Source organism: Talpa europaea, assembly GCF_964194135.1.
Source record: "Talpa europaea genome assembly, chromosome: 6".
Classification (NCBI taxonomy): Eukaryota; Metazoa; Chordata; class Mammalia; order Eulipotyphla; family Talpidae; genus Talpa; species Talpa europaea.
In genome coordinates this window covers 119,756,333-119,783,650 of record NC_140072.1, presented here as the reverse complement: position 1 = coordinate 119,783,650, position 27,318 = coordinate 119,756,333, and positions in this window count along the sequence as shown.

The following is a 27,318-nucleotide window of genomic DNA, read 5'->3' as shown; positions in this document are numbered from 1 at the left end:
TGTAGTAGACAATGAATAAGAACATACCTCTCTGAGTCTCCTTCATCAACAAAATGCTAGCCTGCTCACCAGGTTCTTAGAGAGACTGCTTTAGCTGATTTCTCACATTCTCCCAAAATTTAATTGGCACTAAGTAAATGGTGGCACTAATTTCAGAAAGTACTATATCTTAGACTTGCAATTCAATGTACTTGACTCTGCTGAGCAGTGAGTGTGTGTGTGTGTGTGTGTGTACTTTTTATTCAGCTGTAAAGATCAAGGTTATAAAATGAATTTGAACTTGTGGTAACCTGAGCATATTATTTTCAATGACATTTATTTTGCTCACTGTACCATTGCTTCTTGGGTGTGAACTGAGCTATAGAAAGTAAGATATTGACATGTGAGGAAAAAGGAAGGCAGAAAAGGAGGGAGGTGCTACTTCAGACTCTGCTGATATCTTATTCTGAAATATGAACAAGTATGAAACAGATGGAAAAATCATATGATACTCAGTGTAATCTCACTCCTGTGAGATTATACCACATTGCATCCAAGGAAAATTAGTGAGTTAAACTCCAGAACTCAGGTAAGCAATGGGAGGGCACAACTGAATTCTAGCAAATTGACAATGCACACCAGGGAGTGATGTCACAGCGCATGCTTTCTCTGGTGGCAATTACACAAATGCACCCTGAAAGAGCTACCATTCTCCTCCATAGCAATACCATCCAGTGTTCAGTTATAACCTAGTGAGAAAACAAATAGTCATAGTCTCAGATACCTACAACTTGGGGAGAAGCGTTTCCAGAGTAAAATAAAAAAAAACAGAAGGATGCTACGTAACCTTAATGAGAAAATTGTGAGATACGTGAATGGGTACCGAAGGGCAGATTTCACAGGATGAGAGAAATATACAAATCCTACATAGTTTATGAGAAAAAAATGCTTGGAAAAATCAATTTAAAAATTCATATCACTAACAAATAGGCACAAGGAGATGTGTTGTGGAAATTTTTAATGTTTTAGTTGTTTCACAAAAGATGATACTGGACAAACATGTTTTTCAGATTCTAAAATAATCTAATTACAGCATTATTTTCCCTTCATATTGATTAAAAAAGGACATAATATATAAATATAGACTCTAAATTGATAAAACACTGGTGTGCATAGGAAATGCAAATGCCCCTAGGACAGCAAGTCCTGGCACCTTTATACAGTAATGAGGGGCTACTTCAGACTGTGTTGATATCTTATTATGAAATATGAACAAGTATGAAATAGATGGAAAAATCATCTGATGTTCTGTGTGATTTGTCTAAGTTGATGAAGTCTAAAGTTTCCCAAGTAGTACCTTGGGGAGTAGAAAGACTGGAAACTGATCAATTAGTCTTACAAATGCAGACATTGTTGAGTTAAGAGAGGACAGTGGTCTATCTTTCTGGCCTTTGGAGTATGAGGGCATTGGCCTAACTACCCCAGGCCTCACTGCATTGATCACTGGAGAGCAAATAATATGACCTGGAATGGCTTTCAACAGTGAATTTATGGTACTTTGCAGGGGAATTTTTTAAATAAAATGAAGTATCTGAGTCCTTGTCTGAGTAACTATAGGGGCAGTTTGAGCAGGATGAAGACAAAGAACCACCCAGATATGCCTAGCGATAGAATATCTGCAAACTGAAAGCAAATCTCAGAGCACAAAATGACAACTTCACTCATGCCATTACTTTGTCATTGTGACTAAGAAAGCAATTTAAGCTGTTACAGAGAACCTCATGTTTAGCCTGGAGAAAGCATTTTGCTCAGAAAACAACGCATGCAGTTTGCTAGGTTGAGACTCACAAATAACTAGAGTCATGCATCTATGAGTTGGAGAGCTTTACGCTTTCTATGTGGACATGCAACATCTCACCAGCATGCATTCTGTAAAGCTATAGTCAGATGCCCTAAGTCTAAGTTCATGGCCTGAGGAAATCAGCGTGGATACTGATGCTTGGTCCACGGATAACACGTTTCCTACAGAATGGCTAATATAACTGTGATCAATGGAGAACCGAATGTAATAGTCCAATAAGAGACTCAAAAATAATCTAGAACATTTTCTAAAAGCTGTTCTACTAATATCGAAAAACTAATACTCTGGTTATAATATTAGACAGAGTCAGCTAATTAACAAGAGTGAAATACAGAGAGGTGCGCTGTTTAGCAAAAGACCTCAAAAAAGAGTAGCTAACAAAAGCAATGTTATTCTAGAAGTGACAGAAATTACAAATAGAGTATGTACACACAGCAAATTTCCTGAAATCAACTATGTTGTCCTCAAGCTGTAATTCCTGTTTGTGGGAGCACATTATAAAAATTTTGATTAGTGAGTCTGAACTCTGGATTGTGTGCCCAACATAACCTGTCCATCCCCCCAAATATCATATGAATAAGACATGCAAGCATTTTCCAGATATATGCAATTCACATATAATCGAAAGGGACAATTATCTGGAAAGCATGGCTTATGCGATGTATAGACAGCTTTCTACTAGAAAAGTGTAACAAAAATGTCACCTATATTCACTTCAGCCAACAAAAAAAAAAATGGGGGCAGGAAGGAGAGGGAGGGGGAAAGGAAATAGTTTCCTCTTTAAATTGAAAAATTGAGGGATGTTAACTTTATTCTCCCCATTAACTCCAATCTCAGGCAGATTTTAATGGCAGTGTTGCTGCCAGAAGTTCTAGAAACTGTAGTCAAAAGTATGACTTCTTCCTGAAGGACTCTAATGAAAGTTTTAAAATTGTGACTCATTGGCTTTTGTCAGTTTTCATTGCCTTCTTTGAATTGTGTCTTGGAGGGATGGAATACTCTGATAGTCTATGTCTGCAATATTTCATCCATCTGGAGGCAAAGGGATTGTGCTCACATAAAGTTAGAGTGAGAAGGGGAAACCAGGAAACTGTCATTAAATGATAGAATGATGGTTTTCAGGCAAAGGGTTTTACTGTTGAAGTCTCCACATAGAGTTTGAGTCTCAACAAGACGCAGAAACCACATGAATATACATCAACCTTGGTCTCTTGTGGAAAGTGAATGCCCCTGTCTTGTTCCCTGCACAGCAAGTGACCAGATGGGAACAGCTCCTGCCTCCTCCTCATCATTTTCCCACCAAGAGTGGGTCACTGCCAGAAGCAGAAAATGCCATTTGGCTGCAGTCCTAATGGGTGGAGAGTTTTTGGTACGAAGTTAAACCCCAAGTCGGTAATGGTGGGATCTGCTCCCACATGCTTGGCAGGCGAGACCAGTCTGGGGCCAGTTCCATTGGGTAACTGCCTGAGGAGGTGATATTACATTGGGATTCAGGGCAAAAGCCACATAATGATGAAGAATATGCCCTCACCTGGCCATGCCCTCTGTGCACATATCTCTCAGGCACATTGCATTTGGGGCAGTGTGGGCTGGAAGAAGGATTCAAGTGGTTGATATCCTGGGTCCTGGCCCAAATACCATCTCTTTTCACCCTTTTACATGATTTACACTTGGCTCAGTTTCTACAGATCATATATGTGCAGGGAACTTGGAATTAGAAGGAAAGTGCTCCAAAAGAAAGAGTGAGACTCATACATTAGGAAAGGCCTCGGATGTTTATATAAAACTGCAAGAGCAGCTGGGCCTGCTGAGTAATATCCCACATGCAGCAAGCAGGATCTGGTGTTAGTGAGAATAGGGATTTATTTCTCCTTCCAGACAGGCTCTCTTGGGAACTCTAAATGGTAAAAGCAGCGAACTTCCATATGGGTTAGGGCAGGCTACATAAGTAGTCTCTGCATATGGGATTTTTTTTGGCCGTCAGCCTCCTCACCTTACTTTGAACTCTGTATTTCCTTTCTTTTGCCAGCTGTAGCCTGCATCCAGGATCAGCGATGGATTTGTGGTGGAACTAAACTGGGGGATTCTTGTAGCCTGCTCAAAATATCTCTGAAACATCCTTTCCATCACTGGTCAGGCCATTAACTAAACCTTCCTCTCTGAACTCTTGCAAAGGAATGGTCAGTGACGCGGAAAGAAAAAATTGTGTTAATATGTATGACTTGACCACACAATACCTAAGTGAGCCCTGTTTTTTTCTTTTTCTGTTAGAATTCCATACAATAGACTCAATAAGCCCTCAACCCAGTGGCAGGATTCAGGTTACATCTTTTGTGGGTTCATCCTCACTGAGTAAAATGATTCTATCCTTCGAAATAGACTGCTTTTTGAACTCAATAAGATGAACAGAAACTGTTGGGGAAGAAGGAATCAGTAACGATTAAGTTAGACTGTGTTCAACAAACAAAACCAAAATCAAAGTAGTAAACTCTTGAACACTGACAGGTATTGCTCATATAACAGACCTCCAGAGGAATGCAGTCTATGGTAGGGTCTGAGGGTCCTAAGATCATCAAGCACCCGGTTTCTTCTTTCTCATCTATCATCCACACGACACCCATACTTGCGATTCGCTTCACAATCTAAAAGGGCCACTGGAACTCCCAGCATCAAATCAGCATTTCAAATAACAGGTGGAAGAATGGAAGAAGAAACATGTCCACCTCCCAACTCTCCGTGTTCCCTTTCCGCAGTTTTCCCTCATTTCACCGGTGAGCGGTCACACAGCCTCACGTTGCTGCTCGGGAGCTAAAAAATGTGTCTATTAGCTTGATGCATTGTTGACCTGAATAAAATTGAGTGCAAACCAAGAGTCTCTGTCACAGGAAGAAGTCTTGCAATGCTTCAAGCCCTGGTTTTCTGGTTCTCCCATAATCTTCTTCCCAAGAGTAATATCAACATTTCTAACTCACTAAGGCATTGTGATTAAGTCCATCATGTTAAAAGAGAGAAACAAGAACTGGGGAAGGCATTGACCTCTAAGAGGAGTTTAAGATGTTATTCTACTTCTTCTCATTCCAACATTCTTCTTCCCTTTGCAAAAATTTGTCAATATCAAGGGAAAAGAGAGTTTATTGGGTCACAGTCTTGGCACTGCTCTCTCATTTTGACAAAAAGAAGGATAAATCTTTAAGAGTTAAGCAGTCCACACTTTCTCTGCGTTCTCTCCAATAGACTTGGTCTTTGAGCTAATAGTTTAGTCTGCTGTGCCAATCAACAGTCCATTTGCTTTTAAAATTCACACTACTCTAGGAAGTTTATATATATATGTATTTATATATAAATATATATATATATATATATATTGCAGGAACAACATTCCTCAGCTTCTGTTCCATCTAGATTCTTGACAGGAACTAATGGGAAGCCCTAACCTATTTTGATTTGGGAAAGAAAAGGAAGAATGGTGTATATCCTATTACCTCAACTCTATATTGCAACTCTTTCTAGTTCCTACCAGATAGCCTCTCCTATTGTCCCGGTTTCCATCAGGCAAACTTCCCTGTGGTTTTCGATCTCATTGTATGTGTTTGCTTTCTGGGTCAATACCATCATCTCCCACTGTCTAACTCATCAAGGGTAGCATCTTTTTGTAGCTAATCTCTGGGTTGCCATACTGTCTTTGAATTGCTTTGTCCACTCCATCATATGTGCAACCAGTTTCTAGCACTAAATGCAGTCAATTTGAATAATCTGCACTGCTTTCTGGCAAGTCTTTGGCTAATAAAATTATACTGCAATAATCAACAAGTTCCCAAATCGCAGTAGCTTAACACATAAAATCCTATTTCTTACTTAGGCAGTGCTGATGCAGAGAAAGCACCTTTCAATGGTGATTCAGAAATCCAGGTGGCTTTTAATTTTAATTCTTCCATTTGAAGCACATGACTGCTACATCACTGTAGCAAGGAAAAATAATAAATGATTAAAAACAACTCTGTTTGATCCAGAAGTGATACATCTTGAATCTACTTCAATCTTTTATCCAGAACTGGTTATGTGGTTCAATATGATTTTAAGAAATTCTTGAAAATGTGCCCTTCAGGCATATTTATTTATGTGTATACATGAATGTATATGTCCATACATTTACAAACACACATACATAAATGCATACAACCATGCAGATCATAAGAGGTATGATTTTTAGTATAATAAGATAAGGGAAGAAAGAAATGTGCAAGGTTTGGGTATGAGCTGTGAATCCAACTCAAGTATAATGACTTGTATCTGTACATCAAAAACACAATATGATTCTTGGCAATAATTACCCTCTTCAACTATTTTTTACATATGTGTTATTGAAATACAAATCTACCACTATAGAAATGTTGTAGAAATATTTTCCAGTGTAAGGCAGGCAAAATGAAAACTATTTTTCTCATCACTACTGTTCTTTCCCTCTCTCAGCTCTACTCTGGATTGCTGAAAAGTGATTATGAAATGTGAGTGACACCTGCCTCTGGAGGTATGTTATGATTTTTCTTAATAGAAAGCAAACATCTTTATCCAAGTCCATAAAACAATTATAGCTTCAAGATTTAAAGAATTTAAAACTATGAAATCTAAAAGAAAATAAATGTTTATGGAAAATAGTAACCACATGTGGCTGAGTAACATCCAAGTAGAAAGTCCCACCAAAGTTCCACTCATGCTAACTATTCATTGTTGTCACCCAAAGGTGAAGAACTTCCTCACGGAAACCAGAAGTCACATTATTTTCCCTTTCTATTTATGGGCTAAATCTCTTCTGTAACTTTTCTTCCCTGTGCTACTTTATCAATATTGGAGGTTACAATTTCCACATGAATGGGCTAAAAACAGCACACCAAATCAACCCATTACATTGTATGATATAATACAGGGTCATTAATAAAATAGGAGAATTGTGCCATTAAATTTGAGGCTTTAAAATATGGATATGTTTATTGAAATTATTTATAAAACTGAAAATACTTGAGCTTGTTTTTTATTTGTGTTTCATTTCCTTTGTGAGAAAAGCTAATGGATAAACAGAAAGTAGGTTTGTTTTATAAGTTCTTAGTTACCATCTACTCTATGCTAGGGTGATCACAGGTTAAAGTATAATAAGGAATAAGACAAACATGTTTCCTGCTCTCAGGAATATATTTCAGGAAAGGATATAGATAATGAATAATAATTCACAAGAAAGTTAAAGGAAACCCAAGAACCTCTTTGGGGTTTGGGGGGGGGGTGGTGTCTGGAGCCTGTGAGCAAAGTTTATTGTGGTAAGATTAAAAGTGAACATATATAAGATTATACTCGGTTCTGACAATATGGGGGCAAAATGGAATTTATTTTCAATGGAAAGACATCAAGAGTTTTTAACTATGACTTATGGTTTTGAAAAGAACTGTGGCTCCTAGGAAGAGAATGATTTTGAGAAAGAGTAGAGACAAGGGACCAATTAGGAAGCTACCAGAGACTGTCCAAGTGAGAGGCTACTAGGTCTCTTCAAATTGGAGTCTCACCAAAGGGGGGAAAAAGCGAACAAAGTAGAGAGGGAAGTACTTTTATCAACTCCTTAGATAGATGGAAGAATGAAGATACGGAAAGATACAAGTTTTTGCTACCACATGTAGAGGGGATTTCCCCTGTTCAGGAATAGGATGGGCATAGTTCATTTAAGTAGAATCAAATCTTGTTATATAGGTTGAATGGTTTCTACAGATTTAATCAACTGAAAAATATTTAAAAACCACAACATACTACTTGCAAAGTATTATAAACAAGGATGAGGTTCTGCAATGGTTGGGTCATGGACTCCCACTGAAAGTCATCAGGTTGATGCTATCCTGAGTGTTAAGAGTCTCTTTTGCATTCCAATCAAGTGGGACCATTTAACCTGCTCCGCGTCTACGCTTCCCTCTCTCCCCTGTCGGCTACTATCAATACAAGCCTGCTCTCACCCCAATGCATTTTTTGGTTAAGGGGAGTCATGTTCTCTCCTAATGTTGGTCCTAATTCAGAGTGACTTGGAATGAAAAGTTTCAGTCAGTAATTCCTAATTTAAAACCCAACATTTTCCTCTGGTATTTAGATGGGAATAAAGATTAATGCTAATAAAAGATTTTACTTCTTTAAATGCTCTAAAATTGAATATGGTGATAAATACACAGCTTGTAAATTTATTAAAAATTATTAAAATGGCTGAATTAGGGTATAAAAATTAAACCTCAATCCATTTTATTTTTAGAAAAGAGAACCTAACAGAAGCCGATACTTCATTTTATCTAGACATTTGAGAATCAAACGAGAGTGATTTCCAAATTCAGAATATCTTTCAAAACAGATTCATTTTTGAAAGAACAAAATGCTTCTAAACAAACATCAAACTATGATTGGAAACTTAAATATTTATTTGTGAATACATATAGTGTTTACTTCTGTTTCTGAAATTTTCAAGTATGTCACTTCTCATTATTTACTTCAGTGATAAAGCTTACATTTTTAGATTAAAACATTAATTATATTTATATCTTAAAAATAGTGAATAAAGGCATCAGGCTCATTTAAATCCAGAAGTTTATTTTCTGCCTAGGCTAAATGTAACTTGCCTATTAACTAAGGAAGGACATTCATTGAAAGATGATAACAATACAGTGACCTTATATAAAAGCCTATTTCTGTTTTGCAACATGTATAATGCTAATGATTTTTATAGCACAAAATTTAACCTTTATAATGCTCTTATGGAATATTTCCATTTTAGGATTAAAAAGGAAGTTTAAGTATGGGGGTTTCAAAATTAAATTCTGAAATTCACACAATTATTACCAAATTATTACCAATTAAACCTAGGCATTGCTGAATACAACCTTTACTTTATCCATTAGTCTGCACTGTTCTCTTTAGTAAGGGTACATCAGGGATATTATATATCCACTCACATCTATACTGCAGTCAATATATATATTTCTGAGAACTTGCATTAAGAGTAATGAGTTCATATCTTTTGTCTAATTGGATTACATCATTGTGAATTTCAAACACCTGAAGGTGAGAATGATAAATTGCTGTGAGCAATCCTTCAGAGACAATAAGAAATAGACATGGCAGTAAAAGATACGCTGATCCTGTAATTTTTCATACAAACTAGGCCTCAATAAATAATTTTTCCAGGTCAAAAGGAATAAACCAGGAATTATGAGCAAACATGTAATCACTTTTCCCAAAGTGAGAAATAATACACCACACATGGAAAAGAGTAACAAGATTATGTCTCAAACAGTAACCCAGGTAGTTTTTATATAAAATTGTCAGATAATGAATACAGATGTTAACTAAATTATTAGTGAAGATAAGCATAATTTCCCAAAGACCAAGTTTCGCAATTCCAACTATAAATCCGATGTCAGCCAAGGTCACACTGACCCTTAATGTAAAGATAAATTTTATTCAGTCATGTCTTGTGGAAAACATCAAGCATTTGACAATGTTTCTGGTAACTCCAGAGGAATTTACATTATCTTGGTCATCTCTGGTTTTAGGTTTCTAACTCCAGATTTCTGCCTGCTAGGATCGTTTTTCTTTCTGTACTTTTCAAAATTGTCTTTTTTTTACTCTCTGCACTGGAATCCATGCAAATAGAGACCTCAACCTCTTCCCTTTGTTTGAACCAAATTAACTGAACACAGAAACATCAAGTCTACAAACACACTGCTATTGCTGTTACTACAACTTGCTTCTTTATATTGCAGACTCTGAACTGGAGGGCTAGAAGGGATTTAAGAAGAAAACAAAGAAAAGGATTGCATGAAAATATGAATTTACACTTGGGTTTTTCCACTTCCTGCTTGTATAATCTTGGTTACATACTTGTAAAAGGATAGCATCACCTCAGACTGTTGCAGTAAGGCTTTAGTGAGGTAAGGTATGTTGCCTTAACACAATGACTAGGCAAAAATTAAGAGTCCAGGGGACTAATCAATATCAGCAAAAGAAAGCAAACAAATTTAAATGTAACCTTTAATCACAGAAAAACTGACTTGTCTGAAGTGATAGCATGCCATCTTTTCTTGTTCCTCTCTCGATTCTAATCGACTCTCTTTTTCCCTTTCCTGCACTAAGAGAATAAAAAGCAAAATTTCATATTAGCAACTCTGTATTCTTCAGTACTTTCCAACCAAATTCTGAAATTCCTATGGCCTTCTACCATTGAACTAAAACTAATAATGACACAAAGAGTTGGGAGGACCTGATTAATTTTCCAGACAGAGCACCATCCTGATCTAGCTGTAGAAGAGGTATGAAAGGTTTTATTTCTTCCAGTTACAGAACCTCTGCTTCTTTCTAAACATGATTGCTGTATGAATTTGAACAAGATTTATGTCCACATAAAGATGCCACAAGTGAACTATAACAACAGCTTATCTTGTGATTGCACATAAGGAACAAAAGAGCAACTGAAGGATAATTTGGGGGGAAATTCATTGCTAGTTGAGAACCGCTAAAGAGCATAATGGTGGGATTGCTTTCTACCTAATAATGCTAATAATGGATTCTATTTTTTTTTCTTTTTTTTTGCAGATTGAACTGTGTGATGGCTCTAAGTCTATCTGAGAACTCAACTACTTCAAGGCTTGGATGAATAAATCAACAAAAAGATTATACAAACAGGAATACACACTCTGGAGAGAAAGGAATATACCTAGATAAGGATATCTACTTTAAAAATTCCAACAATATTCATACACACAACTCACTACATTTTCAGGTGATTCAAAGAATACCTGAAACTGTGAGATCCCACAAACTCCAAAATCCTTGATCAAAACCAAGTCAAGAAACTAGCAATGTTGGTTCTGTCTCTGGTTCTGTCATTGTCACAGCAACTGCTATAAAGAAAGCATCTGGAGCCCAGTTTTTACATATGTGAGGATCAATGCATCCAAGTACTTTATGCAAAATAAAGTACATTTTGAATCATTAAATATTTCCAACAGTATGATCTTACAGCCTCCTATTGATCAAACAAAAATGTACAGGGGCCTCCCCTGGTGGTGCAGGTGTTTGAGTGCTGCACTGTGAAGCTGTCTGCAGCCTCTGCAGTGCCGGTTCAATCCTGGCCAGCCGGCAAGAGTCCCACATGGCACAGCAGACCTCTCCTGTTGTGCCCGCTATTCCCCTCAGCAGTGTATTTCATCAGTCTGCCAGTTCTGTTCCCCGCTCTGTCTCTGGTGAATCCTCTCATCCTCCTGTGCATCTGGCCTGTACCCCAGTTCTTATATAATAAATATTTCAAAAAATGTACAGGACTGTACCATAGCTACCAAAAATCCACTAATAGCAGTGTTCTCAAAAAGCCCAATACCTAGACATAAATTTGTCCCATGCAGTTAGACAATATACAATATATATAATAGCACAATATATCTTTTAAGTTTAGTGCACTTGCATTCAAATTCTAGTTCTGCCACTCGATAACTGCTCTCAGCTTCAGTATTTTAATTTGAAACACTGAGGTCGTAGCTACACATCATGACATGATAATTAAATGACATGTGAAGAAATGCACTGTGCTCAATAAATAACTGCTGTTTTTAAAAGCAAGTTACTCAATTCTTAGGTCATCATGCAACTAGAGCAAAATATATTATGAAGACAAAATATCAATACAGGTATTGTATGATATATACCACTACTGGTATAAAACAGTCAACATTTTCTTCAACTACCTTGAAGAAAAATCCTCAATCATTTTCTACTGGATCATGAACTGCCACCATTTGTGGATTTAAGAGAAGAATCGAATCGGCACCATTAGGTGAGACAGGCCAGAAGAGTTATTCCGAACAAATCTGTGAGGCAAAATTAGATGTGGGGAAACACCTACAGTGTGAAGGTCTGAGATAGCAAACTATAACAAGATTTAGATTGCAAGAAAACACACACACAGGCCTCCCCAGTGGCGCAGCGGTTGAGCGCTGGGCTGCGAAGCTGCCCGCAGCCTCTACAGCACCAGTTCCATCACTGGCCGCCGGGTGAAGGTCCCACATGGCGTGCAGACCTCTTCTGCCACCTGCTGCTCCCTCAGCAGTGTATTTCATCAGTCTGCCTGTTCTGTTCCCCACTCTGGCTCTGGGGAATTCTCTCACCCTCCCATGCTTCTGACTGTACCCAGTGCTTGTATAAATAAATAAATAAATCTTAAAAAAAAAGAAAATACACACACATGGGACCAGGAGGTTAGATAAGAAGGTGGCTTCAGAGTTAATTGGGAACAAGCTGAATAGGACAAGGTAGAAGAGAATAGAGGGAAAGTGGCCATAACAAAAATTATCTTGACTACTGAGCAATCTTTGCTTCAGAGTTGTGTATGCTTCCTGGTGGGCATACATTCACCCCAGGGATGGCCTGAAGAGAAGCTGCCAGTTCGTGACAGAGCAGAGGAGTGGGAGGGTGTGAGAACTGATGATAAGCCAGCCCTATGCAGGGGGCGGTGACTCACACGGTGAAAGCAGCAAGCTCTATTTTAGTAACTCATGAGCATTCTAGTAGTTTCTCTCTGCCTCAAAGTACTTCCTCAGTAACACTTCACTCCTAAAGGCATTTATTTCATTTACCTTCTTACTATACACACAATTCAGAAGCTCAGTCCTGAAATAGCCTTTCCATATATCTTTTCAATCAACACTTAGATTGAACAGGACCCACTTTTTGAATTCCACTGCTGTGTGTGATAACACAGAGTAAGACATATATCCCAAATATGACAAAATGTTAAACTTGACTCAATCAAAATACACCATCTTACATGCATTTAATAGATACTGGATAATTTTAATATATTTTGAAAATATGAAAGCATGGAATGGATCAAAGGAAAGCTAGTTGAAAGAAATGCCATTTTATTTTCAGAGAAAAGAAAGTAATAAATTATATAACTTAGCATGGTGTTCTATAGAATTATTTTTTTCTGACCACTATTTCATTTGTAGTGTGCTAGAATGTGGATACCAGATTTTGAAACAAAGTGATGGAAATGGTAATTATCTTCAACTCAGAAGAACTGCTGTTAAGTTCCAACTGTACCATTTTTCAATAACATGACCACAGAAAACGCACTTAACCTCCATGCTTTTCAGTTTTGCACATATATAAGGATCTAAAACAGCCCTTCTAACTAAAAGAAGGGAGGCGGATGAGAAGGACAAAGGAAGAAGAGAAGAGGAAGCAAAGAAAAACAATTAAAATGTTCTAAAACATTTAATTATCTATTAACTAAGGTATATTCATTGTTATATTTTTTAATCGTATTTTCTTTTTCCACTAAGGAGAATCTCTGTTTTCTAATATATACAGTCATTTCTCTTTCCAAGTGTTCTCATTTAAAAAAATGAGAGTTGAACATTCATTCATGACTGATAAAACTGAGCCACAAGATATAAAATAATTCACCAAAGATGACATGACTAAATCCCATCAATGATAATAGGTATAACTATACGTTCTTTGTGTGAATCATCATATTTGACTCAGGATATCAATTATTTTCACTGAAATATATTTAAAATACAGATGAAATCCCTCATATTTCAACATAATTTCAAAGTCTATATATTATAGTAAAAAAAAGTACTTGGACATTTTTTAATAGCAGGATTTTCCCAGTAAAGTCAGATGATTGAATACAGGAAGTAAATTATCAACCAGTTAGTGGACATTTTTTTCCAAGTCTTATTGATAACTTACCTATCTGTCATTTCATATAACCATACTTTACCTGTAAATGAAGCTCTGCTTTTATCAAACTCAGCTGGGGGTTATTATATCAACCTTAATGCCTCTCCAAAATGTTCCAAGAGTGAATTTATATCACAAATGGAAAATGTGAGAGTGAAGGACATTTTCCATGTGGCAACCCCATAAAACTATCACTTTTAATAAACAACTTATATGCAAGGAAAATTTGCAGAAATCTTTTCAGCATATTCATCGTCTTAAGAGGAAGTGCTAATATGGAGTCTGTCTGCTCTGCTGCAGCTGCTTGATTTATGAATGCATAAACAACCCTGACTCATTCAAGGGAAGTCATAATTACCATATGGAGTGTTAAATGTACAGACAGTTCGTAAGGACCAATGCAGTAGCTTAAATCACAGTCATTATGCTATCCCCACTCCCAAAGCTTACTTTAATGTCTGCTGAGGGGTTAACAAAAGTCCCTTACTCAGAACACTTCACAATCACCTCCATTGCTTCTTGCATGCATGCACGAAGATACTTCATTAAAGAAGTAAGCAATATCTATCAGCAAGGTAAGATTTAAATGTTGGATAATGGTATTCTCAGCACAGCCACTCTGTGCCACTCATAACTACTATAGGTCTGTTAAATAGTAGGCCCTTAAAGCTGAACAGCATCGTGAGAGAGGCAAACAACTAAACATGTGAAATAATTATGAGGTGAACATTTCAAATATGTTTCCATGATGTGTTGTGTTCCCAATAAAATCAATAATAAAAACATTGCAAATAATGTATTCCAAGAAATATTATCATTATTTCTTTCCATTAATTGTCCTACTGTCTAACAGGTATTTAAAAGGCAGTGAACTTTTACTCACATCCCTTCTCATCCAGACTCTACATTGTGTGCATCGGAGCACAGTATCTGAACAAATCTGCAAGGATCTGGCTATACCATGAAGATATTCTGGAGCCAGTGGGAATCCTCCAATAGTTTTTAAATGATACTATGAAGACTTACCTAGTGTGCACTTAGCCTTGTTATAAAGGCTCCAAATATACCAACCCATTCAACCCATCTAACAAACCCCAGACATGCACTGTTATTATTCTTATTTTTGTTGGGTAAAGTCATGCCCAGAGAACTTAAATAATTTACCTAAAGCCACACATAATTGAGTCATAACTCCAACACCTTGGCCTTCTAATCTGTTCTACTGGAATTCTCAAAATAAAATTATATCCAAACTGAACTTTGAGAAGATATTGTGGCATCAGTGTGTAATATGTATATGAATAGGCACAAAACTGGACAGAGGACTACTTACTAGAGAATTACAGCCACATTCCAGGAAACTAACACAAATAAGAAAGGATAGAAGAGCAGTTTTGAAGAATTTGATGGTTCTTTGGACATGGAGAAGTGAAAGACTTGGAATATTACTAAGGATTTGAGGGTTGGAAATTGGGAAGTTGTCTTAACAGAAAGAGATGATTAAAAAAAGGTAAAAGTGGAGGAAAGACAAAATCACATTCAAATACCCTATCACAGACAGGGCACAAGCTGTGTGGCCAGAGCATGTACAGACAAAACACAATCAGCCAGGCCACACAAATCAACTATTTTCTTGGCTTTTCCCCCTTAGGTTGAAGGGCATATATTTGAGACAGTTTCACAAAGAATTTTCAGAGATATCCTATTTCTTCAGGACATCTTGCAACTGCATCTGTAAACATATATTCAACCTTATAGAACTTTGCTGACGCACAAGGTATTTAACATTCTTTGGGCTAAATGTTTAATGGGGAGGGGTCAGCATAACTTGCTGTCTTGTGACATAATCCATCACAGCCCTCTTTAATTCCTCTATGTGAAGCCAATTGGTTTTGCCTGTTGGGAACTATTGTAGGGGAGAACAAGAAGCAAGGCTACGTGAATCACAAAGGTGGGAAAATGAGCCATGGTAGTGCAAAACCCTGTGCAGGTAGCCAGGTGGTCTGCAAATGCCTGCTGGCACTTTTTCTTCCAGTTGGCAGGGAACATCTGTTTCTACAGTGAAAGGGTGTGAAAAAAATGACACAAGTGGTAAGCGCTGACATATGCAGAGGAAAGGAAGTGATTTATTTTATATTAAGATTGTTACTGTTGCAAAAATAAAAGCACAACCTGAATATGTCTCTGTAAGACTTGTATAATATGTGTGTGTTTAAGAGAGTGATTGTATATTTTTATTAAATCATAACACAAAAATACAGGGCTCTGAAAATCTAATTAGCACAATGAATAAAAACAGGAGGCCTATAAAAATTATTTTCTGAAATAATGGTAGGATTCTACCAAGAGTTTTGAAATAAGAAGAGAGAGGGCGAACCTAAGATTGTATAATTATATTATTCATTTGCATCAGTTAAAAAACATTGTATGTGAAAGGGTGAATCTATATTTACAAAGTCAAAATCAAAAGTATTTTTAAAATGGTAGTTATAAATTATCAGTACATCACATTAAGAGCCCACTGATTAGGGAATAAAATATTTAGATATTGGGTTTACTAAAAATGACAGCATCTGATTGAAGTCAGTATTATTATATTAACCTCATAGGATGAGCTTATGAAAGCGGTAAAGGACTGGGCCTCCCCGGTAGCACAGCGGGTTGAGCGCAGTGCTGTGAAGCTGCCCACAGCCTCTGCAGCGCCAGTTCGATTCCCGGCAGCCAGAGAGATTCCCACATGGTGCGGCAGACCTGTCCTGTGTTGCCTGATGCTCCCCTCAGCAGTGTCTTTGATAGGTCTGCCTATTCTGCTCCCTGCTCTTTCTCTGGTGAATCTTCTCACCCTCCCGCGCCTCTGGCCTATACCCCAGTGCTTGTATAAATAAATAAATCTTTAAAAAATAAAATAATTTTTTTTAAATGTGGAAAGGACTGGTAACTTAAAATTAAGATTGATCCCTAGACCTACAGTGGATGCTGAGTGTCAACCAATTCAAAGTCCTTACTCACAAATAAAAATTAAGGGTCACCGAGATGAAATGAGTTTCCAAAGATCAGAGAGCTAGAAATATCAAAAAGGTAGATTCTTTTTGGAGAATTTGAGCAATAGTATGATTAGAGCTTTCTTCGGAAGTACAACAAAGGATGATAATAAGGAGGTAACGGCGTAGTTCCTGAATGAAAGGAAACTGGATGAAGAATTAGGTGTGGGGGGAGGGGAGGAAATAATTCATATACAGTTAAGGTCTGAAGAGCTGATGGGGACACTGAAAGGACCTGAGAAAAAAAGGACAATAGATTATTAAAAATTAAATGTGATAATAACTTATTAAAACTCTTCTAATAAGAAACAAGATTTTTCTGAATTTCAGGGAACACTGAATTCATTGCCACAACTCAGTTGGGGTAGGCACCAAAGAAGAGGTTTTGTGCCATTACAGGAGGAAATCACTTACCATTCTGTATGAAAAAGACCATAGAAAATGCAACATTGAGTCTCCAAAATAAGATCCCATTGCTTTACTATTAAAAAAATATTTGGCAACCATTTATCTGGCAGGGGTGGGAGATATGCAAGGATAAGAAGAGAACATTCTTCCTTTGAAGGTACCACTTCCAAATTGAAGAGAGTAAGTTATGTGAAAAAAGAGCAAAGTGTGTAAAAAGATCAACATTATATCATAGTTCTGCTACGTTTATTTTGAAAAATGTAAATGTTAAATTTTATAATATGGAGCATTTTGGGATGAACACGCTCACCTTTCCATTCTCTTTCAGACTGCTGGGCATGGTGTGACCCCCATCTGCACTGTGATACCCCCACCTTGTGCTATGATGTCTTCACCTATTTGACCCACTGGTCCTGTAAGGACCTCATCTCTGTTATAATGGTGTATTGCTTAGAGTATCTAACTATGTTAGATTATTCAACATAAAAGTACCTTTTTTGACATGGTAATAATGCTGTTGTATAACATTTGTATAAGGATCATAATTGTCTCATATTTATGACAAATGGGATATGGTAGTTTTGTCATACAGCAAGACGAAGAGTGAAAAGTTTTCAAGAATTAGCTTCAGAAATAATGTTGCCAGAGCTTACGCTTGTGCTTTCAAGGTATGGAAAATAAATGAAAAGCAGATTTTTTCTCCCTAACAAAATTGCCAGTGGGTAAGGCAAAGGTTCAGGAAAACAGGAGGTTTCTAATATATTAACCACCCATTCAATGTCTGGCAGTAATTAGGAAAATAAACAGGATTCTGAGTCAAATTAACAGTACCAATTAAACTTTTCTGCAAATGCATTTATACCAATAACTAGTCAGGCAACATCTGGGAAATTATTCACAAAAATGATGCCTGATATTTCTGACATTCTCAAAGAAAACAAAAAAAAAGTAACGAACGGGTAGGAGGTATGAATTTTGTGCCAAAAGAGAAGTAATTCTGACTTTTACCATAATTTTAAACTAAAGTCAGATCAAACTTGTTTAAAATTTTAAAAAGTACAAACTTTTTTAGTCTATTTTGGTAACAAAGAGCTATTTCTCCATATAAATTAAGACATGATTTTTTTATTATATTTAAACTAGATACTAGAAACAAAAAAAAAGTGATGAAAGTAATGAAAGAATGTATTCCACACACATTTGGAAAATGTTGCAGAAACAAGTATTTCTGAAATAATATAAAATCCTTAATATTTTCAGCAATTTTTTTATATAAAAACTTTTGATTTTTTTTTTCCCAAATAGGAATCTACTGTAATAATGTAAGTCCATTTTCATTTACCTCAGCTGCATGTTAGGAACACAAATTAGGAATATATTACTGGAAATCATTTTTTGGAAGTTTCAAAGCATTTCTCTGTAGAAACTGTAGCACTGGTGTTTTGGTTTTCAAGCCTCTCATGGTCTCTTTGATCTCTGTACATATGTGTGCACTATCACACTATCAATTACATCCTCTCTACTCCACCTCACCCACATATATGCCCCTTCTTACTTGAAAAGTACATTGCAAATTCTAATGTAGGTGGCTAATAAGATTATTTCTGTTCACAAAAGCACTCCCATTCACTTCCCAAAAAGAAATACCTTTAACTCAAGACTTTCTCAATGAACTCATCCTCAAAAAGACATCTACTCTGCCTACAGAAGAGGAAGAGGGAAAGAGAGAAGATAAAAAAGAGGAATCTCCCTTGCTTGGATTTTCCAATTCAATTGTTTATTCACCATAGGTGTTCAATATATGGTGTAAATGCAGGACAGACATGCTACCTAAGGGAAAAAAAAGATTAATTAAATATGGGATACTCATTCCAGGAATCTAGTGTAGGCTGGGAATAGAAAAAGACATGCACAAATACTATGACATAACATACCAGTTTATACAAAATATACACAAAACATTTAAGTTCTGGCTGGACAATGATGGGAGGTGAATGCTGTACCAAAGAGACTGGAATCAACTCTGTGGACAGCTGGGAACCAACAGAACTCCCATGTGTGTTTGTCTGGAGGCAGTGAAATGGCACAAGATAGGTTTCAAGCAAGATGAATTGCAGAGAATTAAGAGCGATCATTGGGAGAAACTGATGTTCTAAAACACTGAAATATAACAAGCCAAATAAAATTGTCCAAAATTTGATTTTGGAGATGAGGAGAAATATTTAAGAAACTTTAAAATGCTTGACTTGGCAAAGATTGAGCTAGTTCAAGGTGGAGCGCAAAAGAGGGCAGTAAGTTAAACAAGGCTCTCACACTTTTTGGGGGGTGGGGGGAGGGAGGGGAAGGATTGGGGTCAGATGGGGGGTTGGCAATTGTGTGGGGGAATATAAAAATAAAATTTATAAATAAATAAATAAATAAATAAACAAGGCTCTCAAGTGAGGCATAAGAATAGAGATAGGAAGAGTTAGTTTGGTTGGTCCAATTATTTTATTCTGCATTTATTTCATTGGAGATGCTAATAAAATAGTGTTAATGATTAATTACAGGCATTTTAGTTAAATCCTTAATTCTGAATAAGATCATGGAAGAAATTGGGTGAAAGGCATATTTTTAAGGAGTTGCCAAAATGAAAGTTGAAATGGTTACAAAATGTCAAAGAAGGACTTGAAGAAGTTCTGTGAAACTATCAGAAAGGAACACATCACAGAGGGGCTTGACCAATAAAGAATTGGGGCATGGTGGAAGGAGATGAGGAATTAAAAGAATCTTCAAATAGGACCCACTCACATGACATTTATTACTCCCATACTTGTCTGTGTTTAGTTAATTAAAAAAAAAAAAAGTGAAGAAATGAGTTGGGGGAGGAGAGCAGTGGCTATGATGGAGGACTGTGGGTGTTCTGGTGGTGGAAGAGCTACGGTCACCACACCAGAGGCGAGAAATCCCATGTTGTGAAAAAAATTAACTATGTAAAATAATGGTTCTTCATTAATATAGATATAATAATAAAAATAATATAAAACAGGGTTTATTTCTATCATCCAGTTCATAGGAAGATAGCAGTTTTTTTGTGTGTGTGCTGAAATATTAATTCAACAGTTTTAATTAAGTCAGATTTGCTTTAGAATATGTATTATTCATAGGCTTCTCCAAAAAATGATTCAGTGTGTGTCACAGTGCCTGGCCTGCAGAAGTCATTAAATGACATCTCTGTAGCAGGATATGTAGATATGGTTAGGAATAAGAATGAAAAGGATTTGGAGAACATTGAGAAAGCAGAGTAAGGAGTGAATTTGAACAGTGTAGAGTGTGTGCAGATTAATCTTAATCTTAGAGAAGAATAAGAAATGAGAATAGGGAAAGGTAAGGTGAAGTTCTGGAAAGTAACATCCTAGGTTTGCTCCACCCGATCTCAAAATTCATTAGACCTTTAAAACTTCGCAGTTATGTATGTTCACCTCATCTTTATTTTACAAATTTTTCTCAAGTCTGGAATTCCATTTTATCAAAGTATCAGTTTTAAAAAGTCAATAATTTCTGTAACTATGACTGTGTTTTCAAATATATATTGGAACCTTAAAAGCCTTTAGCTCATGAAAAGCCACATACAGTAATTTTGAAATCCTACCAAAAATCCTAGGCCAATACATGCATAATATTGCTACAGGTTACCAAAACCACATTTAATAAAAATATAAATCCAGTAAAAAGTTTCTAATAATTCTGCTTAATTAAAATTTTACCCATGTATAATGAATTATTAGGAAATATTCCCTTATTTCTTCTTACCAATACCCACATGGTCTGGCTTTCTCCTCACCTCTGACCCACTATTACTTTATTAATAAGTTATTTGTGTTTCTGACAAGGTAAATTAAAGCCAAGTTTTTGTGTTATTCTGCCCTCCTTTTCACCCTTAACCTGAACTTGGCAGTATGACAGTTAGAAAAGGAGGGATGACGTCAGCTTTTTCTGAGCTTTTGAGTACCTTCCTTTCAATTTCCTCTACTGTCTCACCCATCTTTGGTTACTTTCTTTGGCTCTTGATGGAAGGTAACCAGCATGATAGAATAAATGAGTTATGTAAAGGGTTTCAATTTGAATCATTGAAAACTGTGCTTGTACTTCCAAGGCAAATTATGAAGCACCATGGGGCCTTTCAATACATCATAGATATTCTTCATGAGTATTCTTGATACCCATGAAATTCAATTTTATATAGTTATATATATATACATATATGTATTTCATATAAAAAGCATTTTATGATACTTCTCAACTTAATAAGTACACTAACAAATGTTTATATCCATGGCAAAAAAAATGGATAGGGATGATATAAGTATAGTAATCTTAGTATTAATGTTATTCCTTCAATTACTAGTTGATTCTTAATGGAGATGAGGGATCAGTGTACAGGTGGGAACTTTTACAAAGATCCAGAGACTAGTCAGAAACATACATAGTGTCAGATCAAGGGAGGATCAGTAGCAGACAGGAAACTAAAGGGTCGTGTTCTTCACCCCTATTTTATAATAAGAAAAATAAGTTTAAAATGTAAAATTAACCAGTCATAACACTAAAGACATGACTGAGCCAGGTGCAAAGTCTAAGTCTTTTGACTTCCAGTCCAATGTTCTTTCATTATTTTGCAAAAGAGATCCAATGGGCGGTTGTTGTTTTTTTATCTGTATAGGATGAATTTTACTGTGTCTAAGGAGCCTATCATCTAATGAGACAAAGACTATATTCCATAATTGAGGCTGAATATGCCAAATAAAATATTTTGTGATCTCCCATGAGACTTAAGCATAGCTACATAAAATCAGCAATCAGGTACTCTAAGTGCACACTTGAACATAGAAATAAGACAAGGCAACCAAAGGTTTGCCGAGCTCAGTGTGGTGATGGCAGCGGCAGCAGTAGCAGACATGCCAGAAGCTTGACATGATCGTCACATGGTCTGGAAGCAATGTCCAAAGTCTGTCCAACAACAGTGGATTCACAGTGCACTTGTGAGATGTGAGTCCATTGCAGTGGCAGTGATTTCTTCACAGAGCCAATCCAGAGTTCTAGTTATGGGTATGGGTAAGATACAGAACAAACAGGAAAGCTGAGAGAGAAAGCAAGTCACATAGGTCATACAACTTCCTGCCTCAGCCCAGAGGTCGTGTTTTTCTGTGTCAAGCAGTCCTCAAAATTATCTTTAGACCTTAGGTCTCAGACAAGCTGTAGATGTGACTGAGTGTGAAATGAACAGCTATGGACTCCATTAGACTGGAATTTAGGCTTGGCCACAGGGAGTAAAATTAGTTTGTCGTGTTTTTCTTATTTCAATATTCATGCTTATTTTCTCATTAAATATATATTTGGAACTAGTAAAAAACTGTGATGACTTTGAAAAAGAGAGAATAGTAAAAGGGAAAAATAACTGATTAATATCTAGCCATATATACAGTGAGTCGGAGGTGGGGGGGTACGGGGAATACAGAATACATGAAGAATTTCATACTTCATCGTCCAACTATTGAGCTTGGGTGAGATTAAGCAACTCAAATGTGTGCTGATCATTTTGTTTGTCATTTACAAAACTATTCCAAACATATGACTGTCACGAATCCAGCTTGCTTAAAATAGAAGTTTGAAAGATGTGGGCTTCGAATCAAACTCCCTGCTTTTTGTTGTGTTTTGTTGCTGTGCACTGATGTAAACAGTTGCCATGTTTCATCGAAGGTGTTGATGCAATATCTACGGGGAATTAAGACCATTCTCTGTGACAGCAATTTCTGTTGCTTCCAAAATAACACCACTATCTGACTTCTCAGAGCTTTGACTTCTCAAGCTTTCTGAAAAAGTGAAATCTGTGGCTGTCCTGCTCCAGAAAACCAGAGGCCTATAAATGTCCCTATTTGGAAACAGTTTGTGGATTGGTTTAACAGATTCTACTTCCAGGATCACAAAATAATTTTAAAAAAAATCGTATTTGTAGAAGCAAATATTATACAAAATACAATATAGTTACAATTGCCCTCATGTTTTTGCAAACCTCATATTTTTTCTCATGTTTGATTTTTCTGATTTTTAAAAAATGCCTGAGACTTATTTTTTTAATACTCTCCACAGCGCCTAATGTAGTATCTTGCATGTAGGTGTTTAATTATCAACTACTGTCAATCAAGTCTTGCTGCAAAACATCAGTCTGCAACAGCTTAGGTAAAAGAAATTGTAAGTTGATAAGATGAGTTGCCCCAAGTCATATCTGAACACATGGACTCAATCATAGACTGGTGAATCCTGTCCAAACAACACGGACCGCCACTACCATGAGGGGCTATGCTACACAGAAAGTGGTATTAAATCCTGACTGATGAGTATCTCTGTTTCCTAGAGGGGGAAGGCTGAGAACTCACATGCATAGTTGGAGTGTAACCTGTCTTTTTATGCCAAGTCAGAGCCCAACCCAGACCCTGTTATGATGCTGCTCTCCTCTGCCCTGCCTCTTGGACCCACCCTTTAAATATCTCCTCCTCACTCCTTTGGAGGAGCCAGGCTAAACTCTCCTTTCCAGCACTGGTTCCCTCATGCAAGAGTCAATAAATACTTGTCTGGTTCAACTACACCTAACTCTCTTTCAGTTAATTCTCTCCTTAAGGGAGAAAAGATCCACTCTTTTGGGTTGTAGCCTATTACAGATCCATTGTCAAAATTATATTCAAGACCCTTTCGATTTAACAAATTCCCACTTATAAAATGCCAAGACAAAGAACATAATCAATGTCTGATAAATAATCCAAATTTTCTACATTGTAGCCTGGGACAAATCATGAATGTTTGCCCTCTTCTGCTCAAAAAGACACTGTGTGCTATTAGCCAATGTAAGGGAAATTTGGGTGTGCTCCCTCCCTCATCTCCTTCAGTCCCTTTGGATGACCCAGCAATAAATTTGACATATGAGAGATTAGCAAGAGAAAGGACAAATTTAATTTCCTTCACAAAGAGGCCCATAAATTATGGAAACCACTGAATGACTAAAACGGTCAGTTTACATGTAGTTTTTCAACAAAGAAGGAATAAATCTGTGAAGAATAGTCAGGACAAAGAAATTCTTGCAAGTTTTGGTTTGGACAGCTAATTTAGTGAACAAGCAGAGCTAGTTTACATGGTTCACTGTCCTTGTCTCTGACCAGAAGCAAGTCTCTCCACCTCTGTGCAGGGTGGGTACCTTTCACAAAAAGAGTTATTCTCTGCCTTTAGGGGGACAGAGAGGAGAATCAGAGAAAACTCCTACTTTTAGGAGAAAGGGAGGTTGGAGGTATCATTCATTTCTTTGACTATGTCTTTGATTCAAAGTAATCAATACAGTACTTTGGCACATCGTGGGGCTGCCTGCCATGAGACCTGGCATGAGCATTAATTCTGATTTAATGTAACTTATTTTATATAACTCATTCTAACAATATTTACCTTTATCTTAACATTCTGCCTTTATTTTACCTATTTACAGATTTCAACAAAACATGCTTTTTAGTGTTTAAGTCAAGGAATATGGGAATTAGAACTACTTTAACAATACAAAAGAGCATGACTTGATTAAATACATTAAGAACAGTATGCAAATTTATTCTACATTATACTTAACAGTATACAATTTTTGGTAATTATAGAATAAAAATAAACATAATTTTACTGAATCATTAAGCAAAAATAGAAGTTAGAAAATGATACCATTTACTTATTAAACAATTACTATTTCAAAGAAGTTTCCTTGTGATATCAAGTAATCCCTCTGAATTAGATATAAACAACTGCATTTTAGAAGACTAAAGACAATGAGAATGTGTAAAATTGGTACCTAAACCAGTAAAGAGCTGTGCAAATACTGAAATAGTCTCATATATTGTCACCCAACTATGATTTAGTAGTTTCTTGCAAAATTTAATGAATATTACATATAGACAATGTATAAAAATGCTATTGTTTTCATCCCATAAAAAATACTACCACTTGGAATTATTCCAAATAGACCATATTATCTCCTAATCATCTTGAGAGGTAAAAGGAAATTTTACCCACAAAGATAGTAAGAAAAAAGGATTATGTGAGTTCCAATGAAGGCAATTCCATATCTGAAAATTTTCAAGAACAAAAATTCATCAGGAAAGCCACTTCTTTGCATAATGTCCTATAGACCTATCCAAAAATCAGTCACAGAAGAACAAATACTGAAGGATTACACTTATACACTTGTATGATATATTTATAATCATCAGACATTGAAGCAGAGATGGTAATAGTAGTTGTCTTAGGCTGGAGATGGGTAAAATGGGGAGCAGTTGTTCAAAAAATATTGTTTCAATTCTGCTAGATGAATAAGTTCTAAAGGTCTGCCATAGAACACAAGACCAATAGTTAACATAGTTAACAATATGGTGTTTTACACTATATATATATACACACACACATATATATATTTACACTATATAAAAAATAATATATATATATATATATAGCAGAGGGGTTGATACAAGGAAACTGACATATTACATATTATTGCATATAAGGCAATGTCATTAAAACATTCTTTTTAGAGTCCCTAATTCAGATATTCTAAGTCCTTCAGAATGTAAAACTGTAAATGTAAATGTCTTTTTATTTTATTTCATTCCACTACAAAACAAAAACTAAACAAGTTTGATCAACAATTTAACATAAAAGACTGTCATTAGTTAAAATACATTAGGATAATAGAATCCATTAATTCAAATTTATTCTATCAACCCCCAAACAAAATATGTAATAATGATATGTCTCCAAATTACCTTTCAAGGTAAGCCCAATTACTGTTGAAGAACTCCAAGTTCCTGGAACAAGCCTATCAGAGTATTTTCTGACTTTTTTCTGAATGAGTTGTCTAGACTTTACTACTCCACACTAGCAAATTATATTATCCAATCCTCAATTCCTATTACATAGCCCACACGACATCTAAATGTTCCTCCTTAACTCAAAGGGAAAAAATAGATTCTATAGTACATGCCTTCACTGCCCATCAGGTTTATCATGTCCCTAAACTGTTATTTCACAGCTTGGTTTCACGATTTCATACTGGATTGTGTATTCAGGATTTATCACAAAGCCTGGCAAGTAATACATTATATAATGTTGCATATGATAAATAAATGAATAATAATATTATATAACAGATTATGTGAAGTTTGAGTTGACCCAAAAATAGCACCTAAAACATCCAGGCTCATGTCCATATTGATAAGGGTGCAGGGAAGTGAGAGAGGCCTGTAAGATAGGGCAACATAAGGTTGACTTATTAGGTATGGTCTACCAAGGAACACATCGGAATTGCTTCTACAAATGCTCAGGCTGCATTTGCACATAGACTGAGCAGATATCAACTTCCAAGAAGATTCAAATTCCAAGAAGAAGCTAAGGTAGAATATCTGAGAAATGAGTGATGAGCATTTGTGGTGGAATGCTGTCTACAAATGTGGAATTTTCCACCCAGGCTGCAGTTCAAATCAGAGGTCGACCTACAGATGTGACATGGGAAATCCAAAGTGCCTGCAAAGTTTTGTAAAAACGACCTTCAAAATATCCTAGGCAGAAAATTAATGGCTACTCTTTACCAGGTACTAAATGACTATTTATCCTTTCTTTCATTTCAAACATGTTTTGAAATATTATACGTGAATGTGTTTTCACAATATTAAAATGCAAGTAAACTCAATGTAACATTTATGTAGTCCTTTTAAAAAATCAATTTTACTTATCTATATTGATTGTCTACATTATTTCCTTTTCATCCAGTTATTGTGCTCTACAGAAGCACACAACCAGAGACTGAGAAATTGAATATAGCTACTAAAGTACCTGGCCTGAGCTTGGCTTATAAAACTCTCTAGGATATCCTATTGCTAATGCTACTGAATGGTTCAAATGCTTGCATTAGATTGTTATCAAGCAGGGTCAGACAATCTTTTATTTAATTTTTGCCTAATGTGCTCCACAAAATTCAAAAAATGATAGTGACATATATTCATTTCTATTCAGGTTAACCACATCCTTCCTTTGGTAAACAGAAATTTGAAGCTCTGCATTCTTCATGTGTTTTATTCTGCATGAGTAAAATAAACCATATTCTAGGAATCAAGAACTATTGAAATTGGATTAAGTGGTTCTCAGTTCTAATTACATTGATTACAGAAAAAACAACGTGCACTAGGATCCTAGAAGAATATCTTATGC